Genomic DNA, 14,773 nt, shown 5'->3' on the forward strand with positions numbered 1-14,773 from the left:
CAGCCGTTAAGACTTCGCGCTTCCACTGCAGGGGGTGCGGGTTTGATTCCTGGTTGGGGAGATAAGATCCCGCATGCTGCACAGTGTGGCCAATCAATAAATAAATAATAAATGCAAGCTCTATATAAGATTTTAAAAAATGCAGTGGAATTTGAGCCATTACTATTAACACTGAGGTTTTTGAGATATCTCTATTTCTATATCTATATCTATCTATCTGAAACCTTTTTTAGCATCTAGAGGCCATATATATAAAATTTCAAAATGAGGGGTAATTCTTAACTAATGGAGATAGTATGGTGTAATGGAAAGTGTACAAGATTTTTAAGCAGGCCTTTTTGTGTTCAAATCCCTGTTCTGTCATTACTAGCAGGGTCGTTTTGGGCCAGTTACTTAGCTTCATAAATTCCAGGGAGTCTGTGAAGACTAAAAGCAACAACCTTTACAAATTACTTGCCACATATTAGATATTTAATAACAAATTTAAATATCTTTATTTTTTCCTTCCCTTATTACAAATAACTTAAAAATATATCTGAATCCCAATCACAGCTTTATCCAATTAGGATTGTGATGACAGACGATCTGGAATATTTGGACAAGAGTTGCTCAGAAAATCAACAACACTATTGCATAAGAATTCAAAGCAATTGGAAATGTAAGTTCTCTTTCTTCTCTTCACTCCATTTTTAGAAAACTGATGCACCAGGCTGGGAGCAGTGACTTACTTGGTCACACCATTCCAAAGTTGACACAAACAGACTTGGGATAATTAACTAATAAATTTTTTTCTTATTTAATAACCAACGGAAAAGATAATCCTTCCATATCTTCAAAGTAGGTAATTCTCTGATTCTTTTTAATGCAAAGTGGTAAGCATAATTGATCAAAAAGTTTTATTGTTTAGAGAGGACACAAATGCCAAAATATGAATATAATTTTCTCCTATATTCCCACTCTAACCAGTTCAGACATATTTATTAATAATCACTGGTGAAAACATAATTCATGAAACAAATCTTCCTAGAACAATAGTGCTTTAATTTACCCCTGCAATACCACATGTGGTGCTCATCCAGCATCCCTGGAAATAAGAATTCAGCATCAATATGCTACATTTAGAATTAGAATACACTTTAAATACTGAAAAATACATTTTCAAATTACCCTCTCAAAATGCCCCCAATTAATGAAATTCTGAACTCAAAGAAGAATGCTTTTTTATATTGGAAATTATTAATGTAGGCTTAGGAAAAATGTGTTTGATAACAGATACTCGGTTGAGTATACAAACATCTACAGCACCAGCATTTCCATATAGGATGGGTAGTTTCAAAGGAAAAAGAGTTCATCTTGAAGTGAAAACATACAATTAAATGACACCTCACACAGCTGGGTTTGAGACCTGCAGAAGCGTGCAGGTCACTGGTAAGATTCTAGAGAGGCCCTGACCTCAGGGCTATCTTCCCTTTCCCAGGTAAGCCTCCATCCTTCAGAGCTATGCAGATCTGGGACCTGCTCGGGAGAGTGCTGGCCAGTGGTATTTATCTGACTAGGGAACTGCATTAGTGATTCTCCACAGAACTTGGCCAGGTTATTAGCAAACTGACTTTTTAACTCGGTAATCTCTGAAAGGTCCTTTTGCTTTTTTATTGGGTCTGAAGAGGTGAGGGTCAGTGGTACTCAGTGGTATCAAAGGAGCTTCTCTTTACTGATGCTATCATTGTGGTTGGAATTACAAAGCTCTCATGGCTGCAGATGTGGGTGTCCCAGCTCTGCTCTTACAACCCAGAAGTCACAAGTCCATGGAGCTATAGACCTGCAGAGCTGATGAGCTGAGAAACACCTGCCCAGAAAGAAGGATTCGACCCACTACACACACATCGAAAAACAAAGAACACGTGGTATGTGAGTTCTCCAAACCATTTTTAAAGTCTTTGTTGAATTTGTTACAATATTGCTTCTGTTTTTCATGTTGTGCTGTTTTGGCCGCAAGGCATGTGGGATCTTGCCTCCCTGACCAGGGATCGAACCTGCACCCCCTGCATTGGAAAGCGAAGTCTTAACCACTGGACCGTCAGGGAAGTCCCTCTCTGAATATTTACTATGTTCTTACTATATGCCAGTTATTGGGCTCAAGGCAGAGATAGGAAACCAGATCGACTAGATCTTATTAATGAGCCATCCAAAGGGAACAGCTGCCCTGGAGAGTCACTTAGACCCATAGCAGACTTTGCATAAGTGAGAAATAAATCTCTGTTTTATTAACTTCCTGAGAAGTGAGGGTTTTTATTTCACTGTAGCACACTGGTATCAATTCTAATTAATGATTAACGCATAATACTTGCCCTCAGTAGGCTTGCAGTCCAGGAAGGTGATGTCAAGTATTTCAGTGGCTTTAATAAGAACCCATTTTTTAACTAAAATAATTATTTCTTTCTAATTCATTATTTTTACTTCCAAAGGTGATGAAAAGATCATTTCAATATCAAAACACATATAAAACAGGACAGCTAAAAAATTCAAATCTATTTAGAGCAGTTTTTCTCAACTCTGGCTACATAGTAGAACCGCCTGGCAGGACATTTTCAAAACATCAGTTCCAGGGCCCTAATCTCCAGAAATTCTGATTTAATTGGTCCATAGAAGGGCCAAGTCATTGGTATTTTTCAAAGATCCTGAGTGTGACACTCAAGAATTTGATAGTTGCATCAAGCTCCTGGGATAGGTTGTCTTTTAAGTTCAGCCTTAAAATTAAATATTAAATTGAACTCTAAGCTTCCAGCTAGACAAAGGAATATAGAAATATTTTTTCTCCTTCCTGAATCTTATCATGATGCTTTTCAGTGATTTGTTTCCTGTTCTTTCCTGTGATGGTCAGTCAGTTTTATGTGTCAGCTTGGCTTGGCAACAGTCCCCAGCTATTTAATCAAACACTATGTAGCAGTTGCTGTGAAGGTGCTTTGTAGAAGTGATTAAAGACATAATCCGCTGACTTTGAGTATGGACTATTATCCTAAATAATCTGAATGGGCCTGATTCAATCAGTTAGAAGAGCCTAAGAGCAGAACCGATACTTCTCCGAAGAAGGAGAAATTCTGCCTGTGAACAGCAGCTTCAGTTTGCGCCTGAGAGTTTCACCCTGATCATCCTATGCCCTGCCCTGAGGACGTCAGCCTTACCACAATCATATAAGCCAATTCCTTGTAATAAGTCTCTTAATATATATCTCCTACTCGTTGAACTTTGACTAATACACTCCCCAAGTCCCATTAAATTGTATATCCTACAGACAGAGGTATCTGTGTTATTCGTTATGAATCCCAGTACCTAGCATCATGCTTGGTGCATAACAGGCACCAATGAACACTTGTTGAATGAATGAACAATATGGTTGGAGAAATAAAGCAGGCAACATAAAGAGTAGACCATGAAGGATAATCAAGACTGTGGAATTCTGCCCAAGGAGGAAGAACATCCCGCCATGGAGATCAGGGAAGATGTGCAATGAGCTGATTTTGAAGGTTGGAGATTGGGGCAGCAAAAGTATAAAGACTGCAAATGGCATACTCAGACACATTAGGTGAGTTGGACTAGACAAAGAATTCATGTAAGCAACAGATGAACATGAGTTCTGAAGAATAGATCATGACCAGATCTCCATGATTAAATGCAGAACTTTATTCTTTCAGCTGATGATCTCTCTCTCTCCCTTAAAGATTAGAAAACCTTTCTCCAAATGCACTTTATTTGTAGGCTAAAATCAGGAAGATAAAAAGTGGTTTCTAAAATTATTTTCCAGTATGGTTTATTACAGGATATTAAATATAGTTCCCTGTGCTGTACAGTAGGACCTCGTTGTTTAGCCATCCTATATATAATAGTTTGCATCTGCTAATCCCAAACTCCGTGTCCATCCCTCCCCCACCCACCTCCCCCTTGGCAACCACAAGTCTATTCTCTATGTGAGTCTGTTTTTTAATGAAAAAACAGACTGGTTAAAGAAAGATGTGGAAGAGAGGGTTTTGTGTGCCCAGCTCTTTGCTCACTGGCATGGATGCCTTTAAGGAACCTCTAAAGAACAACTAATGTTCCAGAAACATCATTTGAAAATCAGTGTTAAAGTAATTGGCCATATCAGTCTTCATTCACTCCATTAATCAGTCAACAATCAGTCAGTCATTAACTGTTTAGAACACTCTACTACACCACATTCTGGAGAAGCTCAGAGTTGAAAAGAGACCTGTCTTCTGGTGGTGGAACCAGCTTGAGATCTTTCCAGGCATTACTAAGGTCCTAAGAGGCAGCCTTCCAAGGACTTTGAGGTTTATTCCAAAGACAATTTGTCTCTGATAGAGGAGACAGAGTTTTGTAAAAACTGTGGCTCTGTGCTTACTAGATTTTTCTCCTCCTTGAACTTGTACCAGAGCCCTGGGGAGAGGAGGCAAAAATAAAGTGCTCCATCATAGAAATATCTGAAACACTGGGGCAACAGCAAAGCTGCTTCATAGCCCACGCTGCAAACTGCAACACAGAGGCAGTGCCAAAAGGTATCATCTTCACGTGAAGTGGAACAGGTTCTAAAAATGGGATGTAAGAGAATGTCATCTATCAGATGAGAGAAAGGTGAGGGTCATGGTGGCAGGAGTACTTGTCACCTTGCCTGCATCCTGTCTTGAAAGAGGCAGAAAGTCTGACAAATCCAAAATGGCCCATGGAGACTTTAAAATCTATTTGCTTGGTCTATTTTGAAGTGCAGGCATTCTGCTTTTTTCCCCAACCCCTTCATTTCCAACACCATGGACTCTTTCCAGCCAAAGATCTTCTCACTACCCAGAAGGTCTTCTACTGAGAAAGTTCTCTAAAAGACTTTCAATTTTCTCTTCTCTTGGTGGTTAATTTCTTCATCGTCTGTCTTTATTAATTGCATTGCCCATACCTCACAGCAAACCAACAGAATTATTTTTGCCTGCACTCTTGAGTTTGAACTCCTGTTCTTGTGTCCTGGTCTCTCTGAAAACCCCAGGCCAGAACCAGTTTAGGATGTGCCTTCTGCATACCTGTGCTGTGTGACCAAGCACCAAGGGTGAGAATCACACAATCACAACGCAAATGGTTACAACAAATCCACGGTCTCCGAGCTCGGCTTTCAGTGTTGCCCACCAGCCCTTTGTGAGTCTCTTCACTGATTATCAAAAAAAAAAAAAAAAAAAAAAAAAAAATTGTCAACATCCATTTCAGTCTCTAAGCACCTCATTTTCAGCAGATGCCCTACAGGAACCAAGATCGTTAGGCATTAATCAGCTAGGTCTTGTGTTGCTACTGCCTGACACTCACAGCCAGGCCTGGTTGTTCTCATTAACAACTTCACAGAACATCAACATCAGAAAAGGCTACTCTGTGTTCAGGGTGGATCATGAAAAAAAACAAAACTATTCTATTTTGTCTGAACACAGACAAAATATGAGCATTGTTCGAGCCACAAAAATGTGGTAAGCCAAATGTCCCCTTCTCCTAGGTTATATGAATGACAGCTGCTCCTTTACCAATTACAACTTTTGCCTTGCATAAAATTTATGAAGATATCCAATCATAGGATTACCCCACTTCCTGACAGCATCCACTCTAGAGAAAAGTCCCTTAACACTTCCCAAAAGAACCTAACACAGGCCAAATTTTATAATAAATCCTTTCTAACATTCTTTTTCTGAAACACTCCATGTTTCCCCATGGGAGTGCTTTCTCTCTCCAAGGAACAATCATCCCAAATTGTTCAAATACAGGCATATCCCTGCTGGTCTTTGTCATTGACAACAGTAATAAGATTTATTGTTATTATCACTTTTGTTAGTTTCTGTGCTAACATGTGCTTTACATGTGTGATCCCTTTAATTCTTTGATGACAGTGATGATTTTACCCACTGTAGACATGAAAACACTAAGACTGAATGAAATTTAAAAGCCATCCAGGTCATAGATCTAGCATAATTGGTGAAGGAATTCAGGAGTACAGCTCAGGAGCTCATACTCTCAAGGATTTTAGAAATGACAAACTACAAAGTTAGCAAGACCATTCTCTTTCCCACATCCTCTCCTCCAGTCTCAGAACAGGAGCTGGTTCTCCTTTCAGTGTCAACACTTCCCTCTGTCTGTTCTTTGACCACCTCTTCTGTCTCCTTTGATACCTGGTTCCAGCAAATTTTCTTCTAATTTTTCAACCTTTCTTTCTCCACTAGAATCATTTCCCCAGTCTAAAATCAGGCATAAACCTCCTTCATCCTAAAAACAAGCCACAGTTACCTCCAATGATCCCATGGCCCCTTCATCTTTTTCATCTCCAGCACATGTTCTGGAAATTCTGGTCTTTATTTTCAAGAATAATATGATTTAAAATTATAAAATAAACATGCGTGAATCGAATTGGGAGGAAGATCTTTTCTACCTTGGAGGAGTGAAGGTGGGTAGGAAGAATAATTCAAGAAAAAAATAATATCTGGGGTATATATGAAGCATTGGAGGGAGGATTTCCCAGCGAGAGATACAGGAAGAGGAAGTTTAGGGTAGGTAGGTTCTGTAGACTGAATGTTTGTGTCTCCCCAAAATTCATGTATTGAAAACTAACCCCCAATGTGATCGGTATTAGGAAGTAGGGCCTTCAAGAGGTAATTAGATCATGAAGGTAGAACCCTCATTAATGAGATTAGTGCCTCTATAAAAGCGAACCCAAAGAGCTCCCTTGCCCCTTCTGCCCTGTGAGGACACAGCAAGAAAACAGCCATCTGTGAACCAGGAAGCAGGTTCTCACCAGATACCTTATCTGCTGAGCCTTGAACTTGGACTTCCCAGACTCTAAAACTGTTAAAAAAAATAAATTTATGTTGTTTATAAGCCATCAAGTCTATGGCATTCTCTTACAGCAGAATGAATGGGCTAAGACAGTAGGTAAAAGTAAAATCACAGAGAAAGGAAAGTCTGGCATGTCTATGAGACCTGATGAGTAGTCTAGTTATTCGTTGTATCAGTCTGCTCAGGCTACCACAACAAAACATCACAGACTGGGTGTTTTAAACAACAGAGAATTATTTCTCACAGTTCTGGAGGCTGGAAGTCCAAGATTAGCATGCAGATAACCATATTCTTGCTGTGTCCTCACATGGTCTTTTCTCTGTGCACGAGCAGCGCTGGTGTCTCTTTGTGTGTCCAAATTTCCTCTTTGGACACCAGTCAGATTGGATTAGGGACAATCCTAAAAACCTTAACTTCGTCACCTCTTTAAAGGCTTTATCTCTAAATACAATTACATTCTGATTACATTCTGAAGTGGATTAGGACTTCAACCTACAAATTTTGGGAGGACACAATTCAGCCCATAACACCTGGGGTATAGGGGAGCAGGGAAGATTAAGGCCAGAAATGTAGGTTAAGGCCAACTCATAGATGCCTTGGAACATAAGAACAAGAAATTGGAACTTCCAATTTTTACTCAGTGAACTATATGAATGCCTGACCTGATATCCTTACCTCATTGGACTGTTTAAAATTGAACGCGAAACCTGCTAATATGACTCATTTACTAATAATTATTTCTATATATTATAATATATATTTTGTAGTAACTGACTTCCCTATAAAGAGGCTTGCTTTCAGATATATAGATTCATATACTTCTATTTATATCCTCCTCCTTCAAACCAAATGTAAAAAGACCCTAGAGATATTTAAAAGAGTGTTTGAAACAAAATGTGGACGTATAGCCAATGCTTAAAAATGTTTTTGATTAATACTTGTAAGTAAGCATTAGCTCAAATGCTTAAGAAAGCAGCTGAGGCTATTCTAAATATAGGCCAACTGCTTTTCCCAAGGGAGTCAGTAAAACCTGAGCGAGTGGCTGAGAGAAGCACATTTAGAAGGGAAATCTCTGTCCTTCAATGTGGGCAAAGGGCCTTCAGAAAGGCAGAGAGGCTGCCCTTGCTCTCACCAAGGACAATTCATGCAAGATCGCTTTTTCTGTCACACAAGGCAGCGCTGATTCCGTTTCTCAAAGGAGAAATGGAAGGTCAAGGACACTTATTAGCTGCCAACTATACCACAAGCCCTGGGCTAGTTTTTCTCCATGTGCATTAACTCATTTCATTCTATTATTTTCTTTCCATTTTATAGCTGAGGAGACAACCTCAGAAAGGTAAAATGACTTGCTCATAAGAATAGAATAACAAGTTGAACACTGTCTTATTCCAAAGTCCACTCTCTTTGCCACACACCATGTTAAGTGGGTTTTCTCTACCACGATCATGTAGGTTAAGGTATCATCAGCCTTTGTTTGAATCCCACCATCTGCCCTCTGCAGGAGGACCCGAGGATGCAATAATGGTTGGGGGCCACTATCAAGGATCTGTTTGAGGACACACCTGGACAAAAAATATCTCTCAACCTGCACATATACAGCAATTTATTAGGTTGAACCATATGAAATTACTTTTTGTAAATCAAAATTTGTCAAAATTTCATATGGTTCAATCTAATTGTTTATTCATGGTAATAACCCAAGAGGTAATAACTATCACCGCTACTCTACTTAATGTTGGCGATGTTCCAGCCTAGAGAAGAATTGTACATGTTCTTTTGCTCCAGGCACACCTAGAAAACAAGTCTCCTCTTGCCTGGGGGAAGACACCCAGTGTCATTCTCCACTCCAGGAATACACAGTCCTCTGGGAAAACAGGGAAGAAACCACATCTTCACTGAACAGAAATTCAGGCATTCCCACTTGAATTGCTATTTCCATAATTAAGGATGAGAGTGTGTCCTAGAAATAGTTGTAAACAACAAGGTGTATAAGATGAAGAAAAGTACTAGAGCAGGAACCACACCACAAAAGATTCCAAGGGAATCATGACACTTGCAGCATAAACCCACACCCAAAATATTACAGGTCAGCACACTGGAGGTGCCAGTGGGAAGTGTGTCTGTGATCACCCTTAATGAAGGGGCACTGGCTTCTTTGATCGATACTATGAGTAATTAAAATTCAAATTTAGGGGCATTTGTCAACTCCTCCAATATGTATGAATCACTGAAATTTTAATAAGCACATCAGAACACCCTGGGGGAATGTTTCCACGTTTAAGATATTTTTAAGAAAGAAGTATTTAATAAATTTCCTATAATTTTTCTAACACAAATATCTTATCTTCCCAAATACTGAGAGGAGACTTTCAAGAAGAACTTAGAAATTCCACTTAATTAATGGCATTTGCATCTTCTTCCTCCTCAACAGTGATTCCTATGGCTGTGAAAGCTGGATGAAACTTCACTCAGAAGTTTACAGCTTTGCAAAGAGGGAAAAATACTGAAAAACTGGGCTAATTCAGAGCCATGACCAATACACGTTTATCAAGCTGAACTAAAACTTTATTCTCATTCCTGAATCCATAAGAATTTATGAGAGATGAACACTCCAAATATTTGCTGCATTTATTTTATTCCCCATCAGTTTCCTAGGAGAAGGTAAATTGGAAGACTTTTTATATCTATTGCAGAGATGCCCCAAACCATAATAAATTCATGAGAAAATTTGCCTTGAATATGCAAATTCTTTCTCAACTCTTAAGTCCTTTTAATCCAAGTCACTGAAGCAGTGTCTACAAATAATATTAGCTACCCATTAATTAAATGTTCATGATGTATCAGGTTCTTTATGTGTCTATTAACTTTTTTAATCCTCACAATCTCCCCACACAATATTATTAGTCCCATTTTCTAGATGAGAAAACTGAGTCGAGGAGTGTTTGAATTCTCAAGGTCCCACATCCAAGAAGTGGTTGAGCAGGATATTAAAACAGGCATTTTGATTGCAGAGTCTATGTTTTTAATCACCAAAATACTGTCACTCATGAGAAACTAGCTCTCATGGCAGTCACTCACCCCACCAAATAAGAACCTTTATGACAGTGCAATGGCAACAAAGCACCTGCTCCCCCAACATCTTCCAGGAAGTGGTCACCGCAGAAAACCCTCCACCCACAACACTGAGTAATCCTTCTTTCTTTGGACATGTCCCCAGACCGCTTTCTTGTCACCTTTGCAGCTAACCAAGGGCTGCCGGATAGACCTGAAGACCAATTAGACAGTCACCCCATTTCCAAAGCTGCCACCTTAATAGAGCACTTGTCAACCAGAGACTATCTCAGTATTTCATCTTTCTACTCTGTGAAACTGACTCTCCTTTGGAACTTGGAACTCCCTCTGAAATGAAAGTGACAGCAGATGGTTTCCCGTCATTAATAATTAGCCTCTGTTAATTTAGTCTCAGACTTTTTTGTCTTTGATAACCAAATACCAAACCAGTTTGACCCTTTTGATTTACAGTTACATTAAAATAATAAAATTCAAAGTATTCACAATCCTTAGCCTCTTAACCCACTGAAATTACAATCAACTTTATTAAAACCTATAACAATAGATCAAGTATTACTATCGAAAGACATCATTGAATGTTGGATTCCTTGATAGATTGTGTCATTGTAAAATAAATAATTATAACTTGGTTTCCAATAGAGGGATCTATAGAGAAAAAATAGAACTATCTTTTATTTATTATTACTGGTTGGTGTTCTCATAAATATATGGAAAAATGTCCCTACACTGCATCAGGATCAATGAGCTATGTCATTTGCCTCAGATATGCCAACATGGTCCTAAGCTTTAAGCCACACCACACTCTGAGCATTGTTATATAGCCCCACATAACCTGATCTGTAAAGACTAAAGAATAAAAAGTTTACTTTTTACACTCTTCATTTGCAGCTAAAAGAACTTATTTGCCAAAAGATAAACACCGCCACCTGCTGAGATAAGAGAATAAAAGTGTGTAAGCTTATACACTTTTAAAACTCAGCGTTTCCTACTTTTCACTAGTGAGAGCAGTAAAAAGCATGTTCTTCATTTCTCAGTAAAATACAAGGTCATCTGACTTGTTGTGGTGATTACTTGATTAGATCTCACAGTCCCAAGAAAATAGTAGCAAAGGTAACTTTTGTTCAAAGAGGTTCATCCAACATTTCCCAAAAGGCAGAGTAGATAAGTCCTTGTCCTCATTGTATTTACAGCTTCCATATAACTTTTCTAGGATTTCCATCTCTTGCATACTGCAGATAAACTCATTTTTCAGTTCTAGGTAATAAAGCCTCAAACTCCAAACTCAAGAGGAAATTTAGGAATAGAGAGAAAGTGATGGTTTTGCCTTGACTTGCAGAATTTAAGGAGCCCCCGACATGCATACGCACACACAAACACACAGAACTTTATCAATTCCCCTCCACATTCTAAGCCAATATCCATCCTGGGGATTTCTTATAAATATCAGGGTGTTTAAGAGGGAAGGAGAAGAAGGTGTGGGAGGGGAATAAAAAGGAATAAAAGACTCAAAGTTATACCAACTCCCTGGTGGAGTCTTCCAGATGTTATGATGACTTGACCTCAGAGGCCTGTGAAGTTCCACTGGATTTACCCTAAAAGAGCAGGGAAATCCTAAAAGTGGCATTCCCAAACATAGACTACCCTCGTATAACCAAACCAAAATCATAAAACATCAAGCCATAAATTTTTATGAGAAAATTTTTGAAAGCTTTTCTAATTTCAAGAGCATCAACTACAACTCCCTTTCTAGTTCAGATTTTATGTTATAGTAAGAGAGTGTTTTCCTATCATCATTCAATTATTATCATATGATCTTGGGGCAAGCCACCTTTTCCCTCTCCTAAACATATGTTATCAGCTCTAAATTTAGGTTCTAATTATTCCTACTTTGTTCCTCATCAAGAAATGAACTGATTTTTGCAAAAGTCTTATAAACTGTAAAACATATAAACATTTGGAATTTTTTCTGTTTATTTTAAAAGGAATAATCTGATAGAGCAAAAGGAAGCCAATATAATTAAGTAGAAGATTGTTTCAGTTTCTAGTGCAGGGGTAATGAGGTTATAGATTACAGATTAAAATGGCAGTAAGACTGGAGAGCTAGGATTTGTTTTTTAATTGAGGAAAGTGTTTACAATTGGGTGGGTGGATAGAGAAAATAAAGGAGAAAAAGTGAGAGATGATTCCATTGTTAGCAGAAATAGAACTGCTAAGATGGTATATAGCATGTGGAAATAACAGGGAGAGAAGTAAGAAATTCTCTTCTGGATTTGATGAAATTAAAAGAGATAGCAAGATACTTAAACTAAGAAAATAGTGTCAGCCATCTGGCAACTAGGAAGAATATGTAGGACAGAAGCCAACAAGGATGGCAGAGGGGAAAGCCCCCAAATGTTGGGTCCTTGTGTCATCATGTCACTGCATAGCCAACTATGGGATTAACTAACCTTGTTTTAACCCTGTGTTTTGTTACTTACAGACCAAACCGAGATAACAGTGAAGTTAAACAAAACATAAAATAATCTTGGTAAGAAAACTAAAATTATTGTAGGAATTCTGAGTCAGTTTACAAACATTTTTTTGAAAAGGAATATGTCTTTTAACATCGTAATAGCTTTTTTTTTTACTTCAAATCTCATCCCTTTAGAGACCCAAAAAAGGTAAATTAAGAGTAACAGAAGCAGTAGAAAAACATAGGATAAATAAGGAATAAACAAGGAATAAATTCACTTGTAATTTAAAGATTATAGATGTGTTTTTAAGTGGCAATGTAAGACTTTCATGTATAAAGAGCATTGCTTAGTTCTAAAAGCATTTATTTTGCCTTTAAATAAGACATTATGCTAAATCATGAGCTATTGCAGTTTTAGATATGAGTTGTTAGGAAAGATATTCCATTTTTATGAGCACAATTCACTCATAAAATTCTACATGAAATCTAAATATATGAGGATAAAGCCATAATCATCTATATTAATGATCTCCTCACATCTCAGCTCCTCTGTTTGAAAGAAAACCTTTAAAAGTGTTAGCGCAACTTTGTGTGCCCAAGGCACAGTGAGACCAAACAAACCAAAACGTCGGAGTTTGGAGCAGAGAAAAGTTTATTGCAGGGCCACGCAAGGAGACGGGTGGCTCATGCCCTAAGAAGCCCTGAGCTCCCCGAAGGGTTTCAGCAAAGCACTTTTAAAAGCCAGGTTGGGGCAGGGGCGGGTGTCGAAGGTTATGTGACCAGCTCGTGCACAGTTCTCTGATTGGCTGACGGTGAGGTAACAGGGTGGTGTCATAGAGGTTCACATTTTCGGTCCTTAGGCTCCAGGAGGCCTGGGGCTCTGTGCTCAAGTTCATCAAGTAGTTAATGTCTTCCATTTCGTGGAGGCAGGGAGAGGGAGGTGGGTCACATCTGTAAAACAACTCAGGAAATGTGCATCAAATACTGCTGTCTAGGTACTTCAGACAGGAGCTAAAGCAGAGGATGCGGGGGAAGTCCTGTCCTGGGAAGGCCCCATAGGGTCCTGCTTGGTTACAAAAGGACAATTATTCCAAGACTCTTAAGTGGTAATTGATAAAAATTTGATTTACAATCCTCCCTAAGATGCCTTTAATACATTAAACAAGTTATATTTCAACTATGATTTCTGAGTAAACAACACTGTTCTTTCCTAAAAAATGTGTTTACATATGAAGCACAGTTTTTTTAAAGATGACTGCTAAGTTATTGATCATAATGACAGCAAAAATTATCCTCATGCTTGCTATGTGCCAGATATTCCTAATCCTCAAAACAACAATTATTATTGTTACCACTTTCCAGATGAGAAACCTCAGAGTGGTAAGGTAACTTGTCCAAGAATGAAGAGTTGGAATGAGAATATATACATAGACAATCTGACTCCAGACCCTACACACACTTCACTGTACCTTACAATACCCCGATGAAAATAAAGCGGGTATATGTAGTGAAAGTGCCAGAAAATAAGCTTTTGATTGCCAAGGCCTCCATTTCAAAGACATCCATCTCAGATAAATGTATTGCCAGCTGTATGACACATATACTAGCTAAAAAAAACCAGATCAGGAGCCAGGCCACCTCACCCATGCACTTCCTTTTAGAAAGCCCTGGGTGACCTAGATAACGAAACACCTGAGTGACCCCGATTCTTCCCTTCCCGTGTCCTAATTCCCACCCTTATGCTTTAAATTCACCAATGAAGTGTGAACCCATGAACCCCCATGCTTCCCTCCCTCCACCTGACCTCCTGTGTGGCCCTTGGGTGTGACTTGTACCCTACAGGACTTGTGTGTAATAAACCTTGTTTTTTTTAAAGTTCCCTAATTATTGTTGCTGAGGTGCTCTTGCAGTCATGTTACCAAGTGCAAGCTCCTTCAACAGGCCAGTAAATCGGGGGAGGAGGTGTTGGGGCAAGGAGTAATGACTTACTTCAGAAAGCTGGGAATCCAAGAAGATGGCTGCAGGAAAGAAGAAATTAACATATCACCTCCCCCAGTCTGGCAAAACCAGGAGATATTTGCAAAACTTATGGCCCTTTTTACTTTACCTCCTCACCTCCCCCTCTCCCTGTTCTGTAAAAGAAACTAGCATCCAGACCCTGGGATGATGCTTCTCTAGGACTCTAGTCCGCCACACACCAAACGGAATACTACTCAGCCATAAAAAAGAAAAAATCTTGCCATTTGCCACCACATGGATGAGCCTTGAGGGCATTAGACTAAAACTAAATGTCAGACAGAGAAAGATAAATGCCATATGATCTCACTTATCTATGGAATCTAAAACAAACTAACAAACGAAAAACACTGAACTCATACAGAGAACAGAGGCACGATGGGTGAA

The 14,773-nt window shown here is 38.8% G+C and overlaps 1 long non-coding RNA gene across 1 annotated transcript in view; it reads left to right on the forward strand.

The window, feature by feature from the left end:
- The window catches only part of LOC309630721, a 312,390-nt gene that overhangs the window by 289,770 nt on the left and 7,847 nt on the right, over positions 1-14,773 (forward strand). The gene's annotated exons all lie outside the window — the stretch shown is intronic.

Source organism: Balaenoptera borealis (genome assembly GCF_965194805.1).
Source record: "Balaenoptera borealis genome assembly, chromosome: 6".
Lineage (NCBI taxonomy): Eukaryota > Metazoa > Chordata > Mammalia > Artiodactyla > Balaenopteridae > Balaenoptera > Balaenoptera borealis.